Here is a 21,183-nt window from a genome sequence, read left to right as displayed (position 1 = left end):
CAATTACCATTACACTTTACATAGGGAACACTTGTACTTTGACACTGATCAGCAGTGGCAAAGTACCAAAAGCATCTAAATTGGCAACTCTGTCAGGAAAACGGTCTAGGGGGAAAGCAAAAAGTTTAGGGAACTTTAGCCAAAAAGGCTAAGTCCTACAGCAAGAATTTATATTGAGACTCTACGCTCACACGTTTTCAATATCTACATAACTCATGAGCTTTGTGGAGCCCCTTTAACTAAAGGTACTCTTCACCTTCGTGACAGTTGAGTCTTTAATCTTCCTTCCAAAATCTGAGATGTTATTCTGGCAGCCAGGCGTCCCTCGACGAGGATCAGATATGTCTTACTTTGGAACAGGATTTTGGCTTGGTGCTTCTCATGACAAATTGGCCTATGTGCTGCCTCCCTGTCGGAGGTGCTATTGTTGTATTGTCTTTAGCCTAGAATGGCCTTGCACTGGACTCTGTTTAAGGTTACCTGTCAGACAATTCAGCTGTTCTGCGGTTGCTGTATCAGCCCTCTCTGTGTGTCAGTCATGCCCCAGTAGCACCTTAATTTGCTCTTAACTTTTCTTATGTGTTCCCCTTTTGAAACCGTGCCCAGCTGGCCCTTAAGACTTCTGATACTTAGGACAATCTTTGTAGTGGTAATTATATCAGCCAGTAGGGGAAGCAAGCTTCAAGTTCTTTCGTTTCACCCCCTCCCCCCTTTTCACTAACTTCTACCCAAACAGGTTGTTCTTACCTGTGCCTCCTTCCTGCTGAAACTGGCGATCCCCTTCCATTAGCCAAAACATTATTACTGACATTTTTTGTTTCACTATGAAAAACGAACTCCTATGCACACACAATATTATTTATACTGTATAGTATTGTGAACATTCATTCATTCAGTATAATCATAAAATTAGTTTCCACTTCTTCTTGTATGAGCAATTTTTCTTTTTATTGCTCAAGCAAATTCACGCCAGCCGACACGTGTTTCGTCAGAGTACAGATTGCTCTGACTCTTCAGGGCTGGAAGTAAAACAAAATATACATAGTTCTCAAAATACTGATTCACAGCTCAGTACACTACACAATTTAACATATACGTGGCAACACTTTTACAGAAAAAACCTAATGTGGTGCTGCATAATTAAATGCTACTATATATAACAAGGGGAACCCAAAGTAGCGATAGGCTTGGGACCTTGGGAGTATGCAATATTTCAAAAGACAGTGGTCCCAAACTTCAATATCAATTTAAAAACGGAGATACAAGTAGACCAAAATTGAAATCTTTGTTCATTGTCCAGCCGGACAAAATTTAATAATAAATATAAACAGATATAGCAAAATATCTTACAATTTCCAAGTGGGACACAAGCCTGTGTCCAGCTGCCACATATACACAACCAAAAAAACAAACAAACAAATACAAGGCAAAGCAAATGTCTGTCAATTGGGCTAAAAATGTGTGGAACAGACAATTAGTTGAGTACACTTTCTGTGATTTCAAAATTAGAGAGATATACAAATCATCAGGTGTAAAAAGTGTTGACGACGTTTCGGACCTTATTTAATACAGGACCATCATCAGGACATATCAATGCATGCCTTTACTCTGGTTGTATTGCGCTCTCCTAATATTATTTGAGGGAGGCTGGCTAGCTCTCATCTAGATCTAATGTGGACTTCTAAAGTTTTAATTAGATTGCTGGGCAGTATCAGTAGCCATAAAATCACGCTCCAGTAGATTAGGTAAGCAGCTCCTAAGATAGGGAGTCTTTTCCGTATTTGTACGTTTAAAGGGCGGAGAGGCAGTCATTCAATGTACCTTCCACTCGCGTATTTACTTAGTTGGTATCCGGTCGTGAATCAAAAAAATGAAGTCTGGAGCTCCCGTAATAGGGGTCTGATGAAGCCGGCAGGATAATGCTCAAGTCGCTGTGTTCCCCTTTTGAAACCGTGTCCAGCTGGCCCTTAAGACTTCTGATACTTAAGACAATCTTTGTAGTGGTAATTATATCAGCCAGTAGGGGGAGCAAGCTTCAAGTTCTTTCGTTTCACCCCCTCCCCCCTTTTCACTAACTTCTACCCAAACAGGTTGTTCTTACCTGTGCCTCCTTCCTGCTGAAACTGGCGATCCCCTTCCATTAGCCAAAACATTATTACTGACATTTTTTGTTTCACTATGAAAAACGAACTCCTATGCACACACAATATTATTTATACTGTATAGTATTGTGAACATTCATTCATTCAGTATAATCATAAAATTAGTTTCCACTTCTTCTTGTATGAGCAATTTTTCTTTTTATTGCTCAAGCAAATTCACGCCAGCCGACACGTGTTTCGTCAGAGTACAGATTGCTCTGACTCTTCAGGGCTGGAAGTAAAACAAAATATACATAGTTCTCAAAATACTGATTCACAGCTCAGTACACTACACAATTTAACATATACGTGGCAACACTTTTACAGAAAAAACCTAATGTGGTGCTGCATAATTAAATACAACACATTCATGGTGGATTCAAAATTAAGGGGTTTAAGATCCACTTAATGTACAAAAAACAGGACGCAAAATTCTGATCATGTATTCGCTAACGTAAAATACCACACTTGTATATTTCACTTGTGTACGTGACATGCACATGCACAACGGAAAGTGAAAAGAGTGACCAAACCACGACGCGTCGTTGCTCATAATGCGTAGACATATAATTACTCATACAACTTGTATGTAGTATTACAAACACATTTGAAATTGCCCAAAACGATGCATGTAAAACGTAAGATGCTACGTAAATATTATGCTCATAATAGTGAAGTCACCAAGTAAGAGAGAAAAGGAAATTCATTGCCATTGGTAAAAACAACAAGATAGAGTAAGAAGAGGACCCTCCACCTAGGTATTGGTAAGCAATACTAAAAGTGTCTAGTAATAACCAGGGTCAGAACCCTACCTTTCTGCTAATGATGGCGCATGTTGTAATTCCTATAAGGAATGATAAATACCAAGTAATAGTTTCAATATGACTAAGAGTGGAATTGATCAATGGCAAAAAGCCGACCAGTTGGTTTAAAAAAACAACAGAAACTTACCACTTAACCGGTGATAATTTCAACCCGGTAAGGGTATCTTGTGTAGTCACTTGTAACTTGGATCATCACTCATTTCATCCTTGATGTGCGAAACTGGCCTTAGCGGTGTGTACAGGTAACAAGATAAGAAGGAGGATAAGCTGCCAGTGTACTTCGCAAAAATCGAAGTCAATGTAAGCGTCATTCAGTTATTCAAGCAAATTATAAAGCCATCTAATAGTTGCTCGCAGGGGCAAACTAATTAACAGTTCTGTACTCAACTTTCTTCTATGAATCGACGATAATAAGGTCATCATGTTAAACCATATCCTGGTCATACTACAATCTTAAAGCTAAATGTCACTGGAACCGCCACTTGAGTACCGTTGTACTAAGTTAAAAACCTCCTGGAAGGTCTTTGGTCACACGCTTGAATTCTCCGATTACTCACAAATACAGTCTGTATAGTTCTGTCCCTTTAAGACCAGGGCAAATTACCCGGAACACACATTCCCTAGAGCGGTTCTAACCTGCGGGGTACATAACCTCAGTCCCTAAATCGAATATGATAAGCAATGCTCACCTTTGTAACATGATTGACCAATTTAAGATAGCCGTATTTAATCGCACAGGCGGAACAGGATCAGTCTTTGTGATCCAAACGTTAATTCCTAAAGACAATGTGTAACAGTAAGAATCGCTACCTTACATAGATGGGTACTTGCTTCGCCCCCAGTTTCGCAGGTCTCTACCTGGGCTGGTGGGAGGAGCAAGTGGTGAACAAGATCTCCCACTTCAGTACCCACGTCGTCCTCTGGAAAAGATACATAGATGATATATTTTGCACTTGATCAGATCAAAGAATTTGAATCCATACTAAATGACAATTCCCTAAACTTACAATTTTCCAGTGTCTTTGACAAAAAACAACTGGACTTCCTGGATGTGAGACTGGAGGTAAGGGAAGGCATTCTGAGCAGCACCCTATTCAGGAAAACTACTGCAGGGAATAGCCTCCTGCACGCTGATAGCTGTCACCCTCCAAGTCTAATACGTAGCATACCCCTGGGCGAACTTATTAGAGCCAAACGTAACTGTAGTTCCGCTGAAAGTTTCTCAAAGGAGAAACAAATAATGTTGAATAGATTCTCAGAAAGAGGCTACAGTAAGAAAGTTATTAAACAGGCGGTTGACAGAGTGGATAAAATGGCCAGGAATGACCTCCTCTTTCCAAAGGAAAATATAAATGATGACAAAATACGATTCATCACAAATTATGACTGCCAGGCATGGAAATTAAGACAAAGTTTAAGAAAGTATTGGGATGTATTAAGACTTGATAAGGATCTTAGGGAATTTATACATGAAACCCCCTCATTGACCTTCAGGAAGGCTAAATCTCTGAAAGATGCCTTAAGCACCACTTTGATTAAGGAACACCAAAAGTCCAACACAATACAGGGATTTTTTCCATGTCGCAGATGCAAAGCCTGCAAATACAGTAACAACTGTAAAACATTGAAATTATCAAAAGATTGCAGTGCACATAAAATAACCACATTTATTTATTTATTTATTTTGAACATTTTTATAGCGCACTGCTACCCAGAGGTGTCCTGGCGCTGAATGATCACTAGCGAGTATGGATAGAGGTGTTAGCGGGTAAAGAGCAGGGTTTTGAGTGCTTTCCTAAATTTAAGGAGATCGGGAATCTGTCTGAGGCTGGAAGGCAACGCATTCCACGCCTTAGCGGCTCCCAGGGATAGACTTCTGCCTCCCCAGCGGGCTTTCCTTACTCTCGGGACTACGGCTAGCCCCTGCTCGGCTGATCTTAGAGCACGTACTGGTTTATACCACTGGAAAAGAGGGATCATGCATTGGGGGCCCATGCCGTGCAATGCCTTGAATATCATGCAGAATGATTTAAACATGATTCTCTTGCGAACTGGCAACCAGTGGAGCTTTACTAGGTCCTGAGAAACTGAAGCAAACTTGGGGGTGCCCGTAATCAAGAGTGCTGCTGCATTCTGCAGGATCTGAAGCTTATCTAAAAGTCCCTGCTGGGCATTCAGTAGTAGAGCATTGCAGTAATCCAACTGCGACATTACAAGCCCAGTCACTACTGTCTTCTTGTGTTCCACTGGCAGAAATGGCAGAACTTTCCGGATAATTTTGAGAACATAATGGGTGGATGACGACAGAGCATTGATTTGTGGCCTAAAGGACAGGGAGTCGTCCATCAAAACTCCCAGATTTTTTACCTTTGCCACCGGGGAGGGAGGAGACCCCATTTCCTCCGGCCACCAACGCGGGGACCAGAAATTGTCTCTTGCTCCAAACATCAGCACTTCTGTTTTAGTGGAGTTGAGCTTGAGGCAGTTTCCTGCCATCCAGTTGCTCACCTCCCGCATGCAGCATCTAAACCGGTCTGCTGTGCTGTCCAGTTCTCCCGGACGCAGCGACACCACGATCTGTGTGTCGTCAGCGTAGGATGTAAGATCAAATCCGAAGGATCTGATCACTGGCGCCAGGGTGGAGACATAGACATTAAAAAGGGTCGGACTCAGGGAAGAGCCCTGTGGAACTCCACATGGGAGCTTAAATAGCTCGGACTCGAACTCCCCCAGGGCCACCAACTGAGTCCTACCGGAGAGGAAGGCTTTCAGGATGTCCAGTGCCTTTCCCTGAATCCCGCTGGCCCTCAATCGGTCCACCAATAATGAGTGGTGGACCGTATCGAAGGCCGCTGATAGATCCAGCAGGATCAGGGCGGCTCTGCCTCCCGCATCCAGCACCCTTCGAATGTCTTCGGCTGATTTAGTCAGCGCCAATTCTGTGCTATGTCCCACCCTGAATCCGTGTTGAGAGGGGTCCAGCTTATCTCCTGCTACCAGGAAGGTGCTAAGCTGTTTGTTTAGAATGCCCTCCATGATTTTAGCTGGGAGGGGTAGTCTGGCGATGGGACGGAAGTTGTTCAAGTCAGCTATGTCTAAGTTGGGCTTTTTCAAAAGGGGCAAGATAGAGGCTTGTTTCCAGCACAGGGGAAATTCTCCTCTATCCAGCATGACATTGAACAGAGGGGTGAGACCTGAAGCGATGGTGGCGGGAGCTAGTTTAGCAATAGCGGCAGGGCAAGGGTCATGAGGGGAGCCTGATTTTATCCTCATGAGCTGGCTTAATACCTCCTCCTCGCTAATAGGGGCAAAATTTTCTGTGTCATGATTCCTATTAGTCTCTGAATGAGTATCAGTAATGTCGTCTGAGGCGTTAATCATGATTTGGCTGTCCAGGGGATAAAAGATCTTCTCTACCTTGCTCAAAAAGAAATTGGCAAGGTCTTCACAAAGTTGACGACTGGGTGGTATATCAACTGATTTAGGAGCAACCAAGGAAGAAATTGTGTTGAATAGTTCCTTAGAAGAGTTGTTAGCTTCTTTGATACGTTTGGAGAAGAACTCACATTTAGCCTGGCGAATCATTTCCTTGTAGGTTCTCAATTCTGCATTAAGCAGTTTTTTATCCTCTTCCCTATAATTTTTCCGCCATACTCTTTCTAATTTTTTGCAGAGGGTTTTGTGGTTCCTAATTTGTTCTGAGAACCACGGAGCAGAGGGGCTTGTACGCGTGGAGTGGTAGATGGTTGGGGGTGCGAGTTGCACTCAAGCGGCGTCTAGCCAGTTCGTGTAATCTGTAGCTGCTTCCTCCACATTGCCTGAGGTAGGCATTAAAGAGGATTTCAGGAGACCCTCCAGTGTCTTGCTGTCAAAACATCTCAGTTGTAATACTGAATATGTTATTTATGCACTACAGTGCCCATGCGATAAATTTTATATCGGGTGCACCACTAAACAGGCTAAATTGCGAATCCTGGAACACCAGAGGGCAATTAGGAATGAAAATCAACAGTACCCCCCATTGCCAGGCATTTTGCGGAGAAACATAATAAAAATCCGAATTTAATGAAATTCTGTGTATTGGACTGTGCGCAGAACAAAGAACGAGGAGGCAATAGGTGGTTGGAATTAAGGACGCTAGAATCAAAATACATAATCAAATATAACACAATGCAACCCGCAGGACACAACTTGGGGGAGGAATTAGCAATCCACCTATATAAATAAAACTGTCAAGCCAAAATGTGTTAAGTAGCTGCTGCTTGTTATGTAACTGTATTCTTGAAGTTTTTTAGATGTTTTTAACTAATGTAGCATGTGATCAGACATAATTCAATATGTTAAAAGAACAATGTTTTTCTTGAATTACAGGGACAGGAAGATTAACAATATTGGAGACAGTATGTTTGCCCACTGGGGCAGGATTTTTGGCATATTTGACCAGGTGGCATTATGAGAAGCACCATTTAAATCATGAATGGACATTTGCCCACATGGGCCCAATGAGAACTTTTTGTTGTATTAATACACGATGCTATTGATGCCGAGATGGGTTATACTCTGCCGGCCCACTGGGGCTTAATAATTGTCACTTAAAATGTAGTGCAATAAGAACAAATTTCCTGTTTAAATATGTTATAACATGAGAATAATGTTATCAAATAGTCTCAATGAATTGACTGTTTTTCATTCATTGATTGAAAGACATTGCAATAACGAAATGAACTTGTCTATGTCTATTGATCACGTGTGATTTTCAAACACGGTAATGTTTACTATAAAAGAGTGGCAGTGCACTGAAGCTCCACCCGTGAGCAAGAGATCGGCTGATCTCGAAACGCGTAGGGTTTTTCTTGTGCCGAATAAACCTGAAGCACTGTGAACTGCATTGGGGCCTCGACTCTGGTTTCTTTTCATGTGCAGAAATAAACGAACCAGGAGTGGTTGAATATATATATATGTGTGTGTGTGTGTGTGTGTGTGTGTGTGTGTGTGTGTGTGTGTGTGTGTGTGTGTGTGTGTGTGTGTGTATGTGTGTGTGTGTGTGTGTGTGTATGTGTGTTTGTATATCTATATTTATGAGGACCAGAACATGTTTGCACACCAACGCTATGAGGACCAGTGCGCTATGAGGACCGGAAAGCCGGTCCTCATAACGTTTACAGTGCTTACATACTGAGGGGATCTCTCTCAGCTGTCTGAGTGAAATTTTGGAGAGGGCTTCATAATTCCTATTTTTCAGACAGTGTGTGTGATGAATGCCCTCCTATACACACAAAAATATTCTCTCTCTACACACACAGACAGTGCAGTTGCTAAGGACAGAAAGCAACCAATCAGATCAGGGGTGTGTCTTCCTGGTCCTCATAATATCAATAGAAGTCTTAAAGTGTGTGTGATGTGGTAGGTTCCCATACTGTCAGTAGAAGTCTAGGAGAGTTTGAATATATCCTTCTAACCTTCAGAAAGTGTATTTTAATTCATCACTTTTGCAAAAAAAACAAAACATTTTTATAGCTGGAAACCCAGCTCTAAACATTATAAATCCTAACAGCCAGAGTTTAAAAAGGGGGATTTTTTTGTGTGACATAGGCTCGGAAGAAGAAGGGGTTTTGAAGACTCCAATGATGTGTGTTTTTTATGAAAAGTACTAACATAGGGCCAACCATAAAAAAAGATATGTATTATAAATAGTCATTTCAACTTCTCAAAATTGGGACTGGGAATGTCCCTCCTACAGTGAGATAGCTGAAGGTGTACACGCTTCAGAATTTCAATTCAAGTGCTATTTTCTCACTGGAAAGCACCTGCCAAACGTTTTGGTGTGTCAAAAACAAAAAATGTGAAAATTAAAAGCACAGGCTCGATTCTGCACACAACAATGTGATGTGGAAACGTCTCAGTGGTTTCACTGTTTTGCTATTCAGTTCCAAGGATGAATTCTGTCCGGCCAGTGCTCACATTCTTTCATCTCCTTACTATAGCGGTGCTCACCTCTGCGCAGCTGTAGAAAGAGAGGAAAGTACTAGAGCTTGACGTGATCTGAAAGTGCTTAGAATTGAGGATAGATCTGGGATGTTCTGTCAGAGACTGGGATGATATGTCAGAGGTAGAAGAGAGCTGTCAGAATTATAACAGTTTATAGATGAGGAGCACAGAAGACAGTAGGAAGGATGTCTATGACAATGATTAGTGTAAGAAGTGGCTGAGAAGTGGCACCTGAGACTCTGGCTCACACACCACATAGACATTCAGTCCATGGACATACAGTAGACCTCCATGTTGCAATAGGCTGACATTTGAGGTGTAGCCATTATTCCAAACCATAAGCAATATAACCCCCAGCAAACCCCCCCCCCCCCCCCCCCCCCCAGTGGATCTGGTGATAACTTGTACGGGGGTAGTCCAGTCTTGTATGCTACCTGTACGTTTGGGACATAAACTGCAAATATATATATCTTTTGTCCTGGTCAGCAGAGTCCAGGAAACTTACAATATGAGTCTCACAATGGTGCAATGACAACATCAATAAAATAGGCTGACTGCAATCCTCAGTAAGGTGTTTTTTATCATGTCACAGCAGAAAATAAGCAACTCAGCTTATATATAACCCATAGCTATTTGGCAAACCAGATACCATAAGCAATCTTGCAGGCAGGAAAGCATCATCATATCATTCAATGCAAACTTGCCCTAGGGTATCAGATATCACTTTGCACTCATTACACATCCATCACCCATTTGTAATAGTTATGTGTATCATCATCAACTGGACTAAGTACTGATGACAGTGAGCCAGGTAGCAGTAAACGGCGCAATAAACAGTGAGGGGAGTGTTTCAAGTTGAAATCTTTCTTTCCAAATTCATCTCTATCACCAAAGTGCTCGACCTGCAAACTTTTACTTTCAATTACAAATCAGGCTAATTCCAAGTCTCAGTAAACATTTTAATCAAGAATCAAAAAACTCAGACAGAAGCAGAGTCCGGATATGCAATGATTTTGAGGAGGCCTAGACGCAGGGAGAAAATTGTCCTTATGCATTTTCCCCACATATTAATGCTGTAACTAAGCGAAAACAAGCATTGGCATAGCCAATAGGTCTCGTCTTTGGGACCTTATAAGTGTTTAGCCATGCAACAGTTGATGTTGTTGCACCAACGATATTGTGCTGGATAACTAAACACTTATAAGGTCCCAAAGGCGAGATCTAATGGCTATGCCAAGGGAAGCTAAACCCCCACTGTACACTCATTACACATGTGGCTATTCATTCTATGCCAAAACTGAACATAAACTTCTGTAGCCCAAGGAGAGTCTGGAGAGAGATTTAGAGAGAGAGAGATTCAGAGAGAGAGAGATTTAGAGAGTGAGACATTTAGAGAGTGAGATATTTAGAGAGAGAGCAAGAGATTTAGAGAGATTTAGAGAGAGAGAGATTTAGAGAGCAATTTAGAGAGAGAGAGCCAGAGATTTAGAGAGAGATTTAGAGAGAGAGATTTAGAGAGAGAGATTGAGAAAGATTGAGAGATTTAGAGAGAGAGAGAGAGATTGGGAGAGGACTTGCGGGTTTCAAAGTGCTAGTTGAAAAATAATGTAAGATTCTGGATGAGTTTGAAAGCGAGAAAATGCCGACATGGGGAGGAAAGATTGAGAAGAGGGGGGAGCTGAGGGGGGGGGAGAGAGAGAGAGCGATTTAGAGAGCGAGAGCTTTAGAGAGAGATATATATATATATAGAGAGAGAGAGATAGATAGAGAGAGAGAGATTTAGAGAGAGATTTAGAGAGAGATTTAGGGATAGAGATTTATAGTGAACAAGAGATTTAGAGAGAGAGAGAGATTTAGAGAGAGAGAGAGAGAGGGAGAGAGAGAGAGAGAGAGATAGAGATTTAGAGCAAGAGAGATTTAGGGAGAGATTTAGAGAGAGAGATAGATTTAGAGAGAGAGTTTTACAGAGGTTCAGAGAGAGAGAGAGAGAGAGAGAGATTTAGAGATTGATTTAGAGAGAGAGAGAGAGAGAGAGACAGAGATTTAGAGAGAGAGAGAAAAATAGATTTAAAGAGAGAGTGATTTAGAGAGATTTAGAGAGAGAGATTTAGAGAGAGAGAGAAAGAGAGAGAGAGAGATTATCCAGTCTGGCGCCTGAAGAGTATGAAGGTGATGAATCTCACATCAGAAATGGCAGAGGAAGGCTTGTTCTTATGATGCATGTACCACTCCCCATCGTACCCTTTTAATCTGTGAATAGTGGACTTGTAACAAAAGTTATGTTTGACATGTGCTAGGTGAGCTATTTCTTTTTTTTTTTTGCCCTTGCATGCATCCTTAATATATGATTAAAAAAAACCTGAATATTTAAAAAGGAAAATCCCAAATGCTACACTTGCTATTCAGATTTCTGAGCTAATGTCTGGGGTGGTGTCTGTAGGACAAATAAGTGAAAAAACAGAAAAATACTCCCATTCAACCCACATTCAGAAGTTTCTAAAAAAGGCAATAAGTAAGTAAACACAGCACATGCGTTGACTGGTCCAAATGCACCACATGTTCTGCTCCTCAATGGAGAAGAGCGACAGAAGGGACACTTGAGGAGACTGTTGCTTGAATATGTTTATCCATTTATGAGCAGTGTCTATGCAGGTGTTTTGGCAAGGCATTCTAGTCACTCACCATACCATCCTCAAAATGTAAACGAAAAGTTCTGCACTTAAATCGTACAAGAAAAGCAGGCCATTAAGTCTTCCAGCGCTGCAGCTTTCACCATTGTTCGAGTATAGAACATGGATTTGTTGTGCTTGAAGACTGCTGTATTCGAGGGAAACTATTTTATTTAGACATTAATTAATTACCATGGGTTCCCTTTGCATATTTAGGCTGCTTCATTAACAATTCCAAAACATATGTGAAGGTCGCAGTGGCAGAGGTAAAAATGAAATGGAGCCATCTCTCCCAACATGGCGAGTGGACAGAAAATGATTGAGGAGGACGGAAGCATGAAGGTTAGGAGATGCTAAATTAAAACAGCATGTAAAGAGCACAGACTTCGGTTCAACCACATAGAAACTGAACGGGTCACTCTTTATTCTTATAAACTAGCAGGAGCAGTGGCGCGCAGCCCATGTGCGCGCGCTATAAGAGTGCCCGCGAGCCATGCGCTTAATGAGCCATGATGATGGAGTGAGTGGCGCGCGCGCAAGAGCGAGCACCAGACCATATGTTTTGAATTATCGCACCTGTGTCTGGGCACGATAATTCAAAACATATGGCGCATGTGTGGGTAATGGCAAGCAATAGGCCACACACGCACGAGCCTCTGGTGAGCTTTTCAAAGCCCCTTACTAAAAGTCTCGCCAGTGCAGGGCATGTGCGCTGCTGCAGGCTCAACATAAAAATGAAAGTAAGAAGAAGAAAATTGGCCCGTGCAAAGTGATGACTCCTGCCAGATCTGAGCCAGTGACGTGAAGATAGAGATAGGGACTTTGCAATCATGTGCCAAAGGAATTTTACGAGCACTCGACTGCCAGATAAGAGACCCTGCTGAAGTGACTGCAACTCTACTGGAACATTTTGCCTTCATGAGAAAAGGAGAGAGTGGTAAAATTGCTAAATAAAAATTTTTCTGGAGACAGGTAAAATTCACATATCTAGACAGCGCTCTCCTTCACGCTTCAGTAGTGAAATGGCGAGCAGACAGGTGGGATTAAAGGCAATGCGTCTGTGAGGCTTGGAGGAGGACGATCATCCAGTGCATGCGAACCAAAGCCCTACTGTGAGTTGGATCAACTGGTGGGGTCAATATGTGAGAAGCCAAAAGCCCAGTTTGCGCACTGAACCATCGATCTCAATTGGACAAGTCTAGGCTGAGCCCGTGATGGCACATGGACCTCGTCTCATCGACTCGCTCCATCGAGGTCCAATGGCTGCATGCAGAGCCGATGTATTCTGATGTTCTCGTGAATATGGGATGTTCCAAGAATACTAGTCTACCTAATTGAACAATGGCGCGGAAACCAAAAACAGGCTGAAGATCATACACTATGGAGGCAGTAGTCATAGGAGGACCAGACTAATGCGTGTACAAGGATTCCACACAGACCAATCCCAAACAACAGCTGGAAATTAAACAAACATACACATGAACATTTCCATAATATTGAACTTTTCAAAAGTGACAGTTTTCCGGCTGTCCACCAGCCTAATGACTGTGAAAACTGCAAGGAAGATAAAGCAGACGAAGTGATAGTACCAACCAAAAAGGTGCTAGCGCATCACCACTCAATGGTTTCTGTCCAATAGAAACAGATGGCCCATGGTGTGTTTGCTACACAAGGGCTTTCAAAATATGAGGAGGACGTGTGGTACCACCAGGTGAGATGAGAGAGACTGCTGGAACAAGCAGCAACTGCATCCATCCAGTACAGAAAGCGCCACATCAGTAGCCACCCTGTTGGCCGTGCTTTCCTGACAATAGTGTTTCGTAGTGACTATTTTTTGCCCACCTTCACAGGTTTCTAAGTCAACTACACGCATACAAAAAGGGTTCTTGGTGGCTGGTAGTTCAAAGACTCTAACGGATTCTGAAGTCAGGGCACTAAAGCGTGCTCTTTAAGTCAAAGCAGAGGCTACAGATAACAATGATTTTAAAAAAAGGGAAATAAGTTAAGCCCTCACTGCTGATAGCTGGAATCAGCAGATCGCCCTGGAATCCCAGCATGGCCATCTAAGCCTTTCATCCTTCAGATGTTAATCACCATTGACAATGGCCTCCGTAGAAAATACACCATTAATGCATCCTGAGGCCACAACAACCATCTTGGACATCACATACATTTTCTTAACTAAGGTCAAATGAGCCCTAACAAAAAAATCCACACTTTACCCCAATGAGGGGGGCGCTAGAGAGCGCGCAAGCAGCATGGCCACATTGATGTGAGGCTCCTGCTTCCTGGAACTGATATCCTCCACTTATCCTGAACAATTGGGCGCTAATTGGGCTAAATTGTTGAGAGATCGGTGGTGCTACCCTGCGGCTACAAGTGGAGTGAAGTGCGGAAGGATCGGCGGCGGACAACCAGAGCAGCGGGCTCCTGAAATCTGAGCCGCGCCGCCCGCCTGACCTGCATGGAGCTGTGACTCGGCTGCAGTGGCTGGGAAAGGTCGGGCATTACCACGAGGCAACCAGGCCGCACGTCCGGCAACAACACAGTGAGTTAGTGTTATCGCTAACGACCGAGTCACGGCGCAGAGGCGGACTGCCCGTGCAAAATGACGCCAAGGAGGCATTTATGGAGATAGCATTATGGAGATAGTACTGCTGGGGGTGGCGGCGCAGGTTTCCATGAGGCCACTGCCCGAGAGACTTCGCAGAGAGCCATAATGGTGTTGCGATGTGATTGATGGATGCGGACATACTGACTGAGGCGGCGAGGACTGTGTAGCTGAATTTGTGGGGAGCCCACATTGCGCAGCGGTGGAGGATTGGCGCGTGCCCCCCCCCCCCACTGTGAAGATCTAGTGAACACCGGTGCAGGATAATAAATATACTGAGGAGGCCGGACATACCACGGCGGCTGCGGGGAAAGCGCCTTTGGCAGGAGAGCCGTTCGGAGGTGTGGAGACAGGCTTCGCGAAGATACTGAGCAGTGTTCTTCCCTTACACGCCTCGGTTACGGTATGGAACAGTCTGTGTGATGCCCGTGGCGAGAGGGGAGATGGGCAGTGGCAGTGCGTGGATAGCCGGCTGAGACGAGAGTGCAAGAGGAGTGAGACCCTTACTGGCCGGTGCGCAGCACCTGAAGCGACCTGCGACAGGCGCGATAAACCCCCTTGGAGCGGCAGAGCATTGGGCGGTGGTTTGACGGGGACTGTGACTGCCGGGCCGCCACTTGTACTCCCCCCACCATATTGTGGGTGCTGGATGTCGCACGCTGCTGCGGTTTTACGGACTTAGCAACCTGCTGCCGTTGTGCCCTACAGGGCTTTGGAAGGGGCTCAAGTAGCTCCGTGAATCGCCATACATTGGTGGAGAAGGCAGCTGGCGATTATGAGGTGATGCTTCAGCGGGACACAGTCTTGGGCAAGTAGCTGACCCAGTGAGGTCAGAGCAGCTGAGAAGCACTGGACAGAGCAAGCTGACGCGACAAGAGTACGGGGCAGGATCAGCTGCTGACGACGAAAGGGCCACGTGGTGACTCGGGCTGGCCCTCACACTTCACCCTAGACTGGTGGTTGCCTTGATTACTCCTGATACATACGCAGAAGGCGTCGCACTCCTGCTGAAATATGGGGAAGCCCGACACTCGTCAACCAAAACTAAATTTCGAAGCTGCAAAAAGGGAAGCAAATCTACTGCTGACGACCAGGAGCAGGACTTGGCTGAGCGCGCTGGAGGGGGAGCCAATTCACAGTCCTTGGACATGGCCAATATACTACAAGAGATGCGGCAAGGATTTGCAACAGTGGTGGACAAGGTGGACCGGATGTCCTCTAGGATGGATGCCATTGCACATAAGCTAGATGGCCACGAAGACTGCATTAAGGAGGCGGTAGGACACACATCAGAATCAGATGACGTCACTGCAACCCATAGAGTGCAACTTACGAGAATAGATAAACTGCTACCCGTCATAGCCACAAAAAACGAGGACTTGGAAGCGCGCAGTCGGCGCAACAACATACGCGTCATAGGCATACCAGAATCGACAAATACTGGTAGAATGGAGGACTATATAGAAAAACTACTGCTGGAGTCCATAGGCAAAGACGCCTTTTCCTCGCAGTTCATAGTGGAAAGGGCACACAGAACCCTCGGTCCACATCCGGTGCCGGGAAGCCCCCCACGACCTATAATTGCACGATTACTTAAGTATAGAGACAGGGATGTAGCCCTCAGAGCTGCGAGAAACAAGCAGAAGTTGACATATGATGGTAACACCTTTTCCATATATCCAGAAGAGCGCCGCAGTGCTTGTGGAAGTCAAGCGGAAGTTGCGATCGGAGCAAATTGATTACGCACTCCTCTACCCAGCAAAACTCAGAGTGACGCACCAAGGGAAGCAGCGATTCTTCACGTCTCCCCAGCAAGTCGAAGACTTCCTCTGAACATTGAAACGAGCAAACCGGGGTGGAGTGTGACTGGAGGCCTCGCAGCGGAATGGTGACATGAATGAAAATGAGGATCTGGAATGACTGACTCCAGCAAAGTAATCTGCACACATCCAAGAGAACTATTACGGATTGGTAGGCTGGGTCGGACAATCTAGCTGATGCGAGGTGAGATCCTTCCAGTATGGCTCAATTGTTTACATGTTTTTGTGGTTCAAGGCATGCTCCCCCTCCTCATGATAGGGCCGTCGGAGGAGAACTTAAGGGGAGCGAGGAGACTGCGTAGCTGTCTAGAAGGTCCCCGTATGGATATTACCCCAGGGAAGTACAAGTTTTGAACTATGAGGGGAGGGTAACGGAAGTGGGGTTCCAATTTGGATGCAGGGTGGGAGGGTGGACGTGGGATTCTGGCAAGATTGGGTTGCTTCAGTGTGTGGGGGGAGGGAATTTGCAGTTCTTGTTGAATAGACGTAGGTCTGTGGGGGGTTTGTTCGAGGGGGTTATTTGGTACATGTGGTTGTCAATAAGCACATCTAAGGGATTTACTGTATGGTCGTACACAAAGATTAATATTACTTTGAAATGTCCTTGTTGTACTGGAGCCGCAGTTGTTGAGCGACTAAAGGTGGTAGATCTGGAACAGCGGCAATGCTATCCGATGGAGCACTGTAGAGATGTACAAGGCCTAGCTCATGACCCTCATTGATAGCACTAAACTAAACATAATTACATGGAACGTACGGGGGCTGCGTGACCCGCGTAAGAGACGCCAAATACTATCCTATCTTGACAGACACCAGGTATACGTAGCAATGCTGCAGGAGACACACTTCAACCCAAGACGTAATATCACATTTGCTTGTAAATGGGCGGCACACAGGATCTTTTCTTCTTTCTCTTCCTATGCGAGAGGTGTGGCGATTCTGGTTAAGAGGGGCACTCCGTTCACACTAGCAGGAGCCACGTGGGTTGCCCAGGGGAGATATTGCCTGACTTGGGGGAGGTTGGGGTCTGATTCTGTTACCCTGGCCTGCTGTTATGGTCCTAATGTGGACGGCCCCCACTACTTTACAGAACTATGGGCATAGATTGTGGACATTGGGTCCAACCATATTGTGTGGGGAGGTGACTTTAACATTGCGCGGAGTCCGGATATTGATAGGTCCCAACCAGCTCCCCATCATTACACAAAAGCCTGTGCCATGCTGCATTCCACACTCACGGACCACAATCTGATAGATGCGTGGAGACACTTGCACCCTAACGACCTAGAGGGTACCCACTTTACTGCGCAGGCGGCGACATGGGCGAGACTGGAGTATATTTTCTTGAGTGTCGGGCTGTGTCCGGCGATTTTACAAGTGCAACACTTAGCCAGGACTTACTCGGATCATGCACCGGTATGGCTTACATTGTCCTCCACAGATTATGGTCCTCCCAGAAGCAGCTGGAGGTTGCAACCTACCATACTACTAGACACTGTGTTTCAGGAGGAGCTCAGAGTGGAGATCAAAGATTTTTTCATACGTAATAAGGATTCGGTAGATAGCGTAGAAATTATCTGGGAAGCTTTCAAAGTGCCGTTACAAGGCTTTTGCATAGCAAAGGGTGCTGGGATGCTTAAAGATATTTTTAACACGTTACGTACACTTGAGACCGAGCTTAAGTCATTGGAGAGCAGATTAGTTACTAGGCCGGATGGCATAACACAATCTCAGTTTAGATCGAAACTCACAGCCTACGATGAGGCTCGCAGAGAGGCGAGATTTTGAGGGAAGTATTGGAGGGCCCGCCGCTATGGCGAGGGGGAGAGGCCTGCGAAGGCACTGGCAGAGACGATTCGGAGGTCATGAGGCTCTAATGTAATCCTAGAATTGGAAGGGTTGGACGGCATTGTATATATGTACACTGTGACCATACTTAATGCCTTCACTGAGCACTACACGGCATTGTATACAACCACTAGGATGGGAAAATTGAACCTAGATGCATATTTGGACGATATATCGCTGGGGTGGTTGAACGATACACAGCGGACATTTGTGTGTGCCCCGTTCGAGCTTGACGAGGTCAGGGAAGCCATCATGCATAAGCAGTTGGGTAAGCCCACGGGGTCGGATGGTATCCCAGTCGAGTTTTATAAAACCTATACTGTGTGAGGTCTATGAGGATGCACTGGAGGTAGGGCGTCTTCCCCCTTCCATGAGAGAGGCGATCATCGTCTCCCTATTAAAACCAGGGAAAACACCGCACCACTGTGATTCGTATAGGCCCCTGTCACTGCTCAATTGTGATGTTAAAATATTAGCTAAGCTCATAGCTAATCGTCTCAGTCTACTCATGGAACATTTAATACTGCCTGACCAGTCGGGATTTGTGCCCGGGCATGCAACATCCCATAACTTGCGGACCCTATTCACAATATTGAATAACGTTTCTTCGGAGTTACCTTTGGCAGCAGTTTTCCTGGATGCCACAAAGGCTTTAGACTCCATTGAGTGGGACTATTTATTTGGTGTGATGTCCCGAATGGGATTCCCACCCTTTTCCTTTCCTGGATACGTTTGTTGTATTGCTCACCTACAGCTAGAATAGTGATTAATGGCAAAACTTCTGAGGGTTATTCAATAACGAGAGGTACGAGGCAGGGTTGCCCCCTGTCTCCCCTGTTGTTCGCGATCGCAGTGGAACCACTGGTGGCTAAATTGCGTCAGCACCACCGTGACAGAGCATTGCAATGCAACATGAGGCAGATATTGGTTTCCCTCTATGCGGACGACATTACACTCTACATACGAAACCCCCAACAGAACTTAAATATTATCCTTCGAGAATTTATAGTGTTTGGATTGCTTTCAGGGGTCCAGATAAACTGGGGTAAGTCCAGTATCTTTCCCCTTACTGATGCAATGAGTCGCTTTCCATTGGACTATCCGATGGCATGGTGCGAGGATGAACTGAAATATTTAGGCATCCGTGTGACGAGGGATAGAGATGAATTGATGCGTCTTAATTACGGGACCGCTATGGTTCGAATTGCGGATAATATATCAAAATGGATTACCCTCCTCTCTCCATGGCGGGCGTGTGTCTTTGGTAAAGATGGTTATATTATTTCAACTATTGTATATGTTTCTTAATATACCCTTTCACCCGGGGTCATTCTTTTTTAAACAGTTGCGGTCAGAAATGACGCGATTAGTGTGGGGGGGGTAAAACCGCAAGATTACGGTAGGATGTATTGACGAGGCCCTATTCTCAGGGTGGATTTGGTGTACCTAATTTTGAATTAAACTATTACAGCGCACATGCGCATTATGCCCATTTTTGGGTGCATCAACCACGTTATATGCCCCAGGTGGCGGCGGAGCATTGGCTCACTCTTCCCTTCCCCATTGAGGCGGCGGTGTACATTCCGACCCCCACGCGGGATAAGACGCCGACCACAGTGAGTTGCACGGTGGTGGCCTGGGCACATGTGAGTAAGATGTTGGATGCGCCTATGCTTTACTCGCCATTGTTACCGCTGGTATATCATCCCGCCATGCCTCTTCTTCAGGAGACACTTTTCCACAAGTTTAAAGATCGCACTAGGATACACAACTGGGGGGACATGTATCAAGAGGGGTTATTCCGCACAGTGGCACACGTGTTCCAGAATATAACACAGACACCCCTAGAAACCTTCCTATACATTCGCCAGCGGCAGGGAATTCGCTCTATGACTCCTGATTTCCCTTCAGAGCCACCGACTTTTACACCGCTACAGCTGACACTTCGGAACGAGAAGGCTAAACGGCTGGTGTCAATACTATACAAAGCAGTACACACACAGAAGATTGAGCAACCTGCAAAGGCAAGGGAAAGGTGGGACCTCGAACTGGGTATAACTCTGACGGATAAACAGTGGGAATTCTGCTAGCTGCAGACTGAGCGAATTTCAGCTAGCAGTAGGTTTAGGATTATCCACTATAAATTCCTACAAAGACTGTATTATTGTTATTGTTATTGTTATATGTACTTCTAAAGCGCGACACTCATCCAACAAGGATATCATGGCGCTAAAATTGAACAGTAAACCATAAGCAAATTTCCAGGGACTACTATCATTCTATTTAGGGAATAATGCAGTTTTTAGTTTTTTTCTGAAAGTGAGGTAACAATCAGTACATCGTAGATCGATAGGCAAGTCATTCCAACACTTAGCGGCAAGGTGCGAAAAGGCACGTCCACCCATCCTGGATAATTTTATTTGTGTGGTGACTGCTTTAGCTGTGGCTTGTGAACGTAAGTTCCGAACTGAGGCATAGAGCTTGATTCTGTTCCGCAGGATGTAAGGACCAGTATTATGCAAAGTTTTATGAGCGATGCACAGCATTTTGAAAGATGTTCTTTGCCTCATAGGCAGCCCAGCCAGAATGTATAGATACATATTGAGGGATACCGACTCGTGTGATAGGTGTCATGTTGAAGGCGCTGACTTCCTGCACTTGGCATGAGGCTGTCCGGAGATATATAAGTATTCGGCGCAGATTTTTCAGGCTCTGTCCACTATGATTAATGCCCGGATTGACATGTCCCCACTGATGGCTTTATTGGGGGTAAGTGGAGCGGCTAAGGGCGGAACATCGTAAATTTGTGGCCTTGGCGTTGCTTCAAGCTAAAAGGGGAGTGACGTGCCACTGGGGAAGAGGGAGAGCACCCAAGTTTAAGCTGTGGCTTCATGATCTAATATATTGTCAGGAACAGCAGACAATCTATGCGGAACTTCTGCCACCTACATCAAGGCCCCCGCGATATTTGGGTACCACTGCAATGTTATCTATTGTCCCACTCTCCGAGCAGTCCTTCCGGGGCGGAGTAAGCCTGTTCGAGAGCAGGAACTATTAAATGTCAATGTGGACTATCAGGAGTTGGTTACACCAGCTGGACTAGACCTGAGGGAGGATTTGGGTGCTAGCTGCCTCACTAGTGGTTGACCTGTTGGGTTGTGGTGGAGGTGCCCCCTTGCCCACCTACCCTTTCCTCAATATGACCTGTTCTAGTCCCTGGGTTTCTATTGTTTCATTTCTTTTATGATGGGTGTGTAATTTATCTGACTGGTTTGCTCTGAT

The 21,183-nt window shown here is 44.9% G+C and overlaps 1 protein-coding gene across 10 annotated transcripts in view; it reads left to right on the top strand.

The window, feature by feature from the left end:
* Nucleotides 1–21,183, top strand: part of LOC144755518 (complement component receptor 1-like protein) — a 962,117-nt gene that overhangs the window by 801,990 nt on the left and 138,944 nt on the right. For 2 of the 10 annotated variants that reach the window (XM_078644520.1, XM_078644514.1), the window contains one exon: nucleotides 7,337–7,853. The exons of the other annotated variants lie outside the window; for them this stretch is intronic. The gene's annotated coding sequence lies outside the window, so the exon portion shown is untranslated. Of the gene's footprint in view, nucleotides 1–7,336; nucleotides 7,854–21,183 lie in introns of those variants that run through there. 10 annotated transcript variants of the gene reach the window in all.

The sequence above is a fragment of the Lissotriton helveticus genome, chromosome 5_1 (assembly GCF_964261635.1).
Source record: "Lissotriton helveticus chromosome 5_1, aLisHel1.1, whole genome shotgun sequence".
In the NCBI taxonomy this organism is placed as follows: Eukaryota; Metazoa; Chordata; class Amphibia; order Caudata; family Salamandridae; genus Lissotriton; species Lissotriton helveticus.
This window is presented reverse-complemented; position numbering and strand designations above follow the sequence as displayed.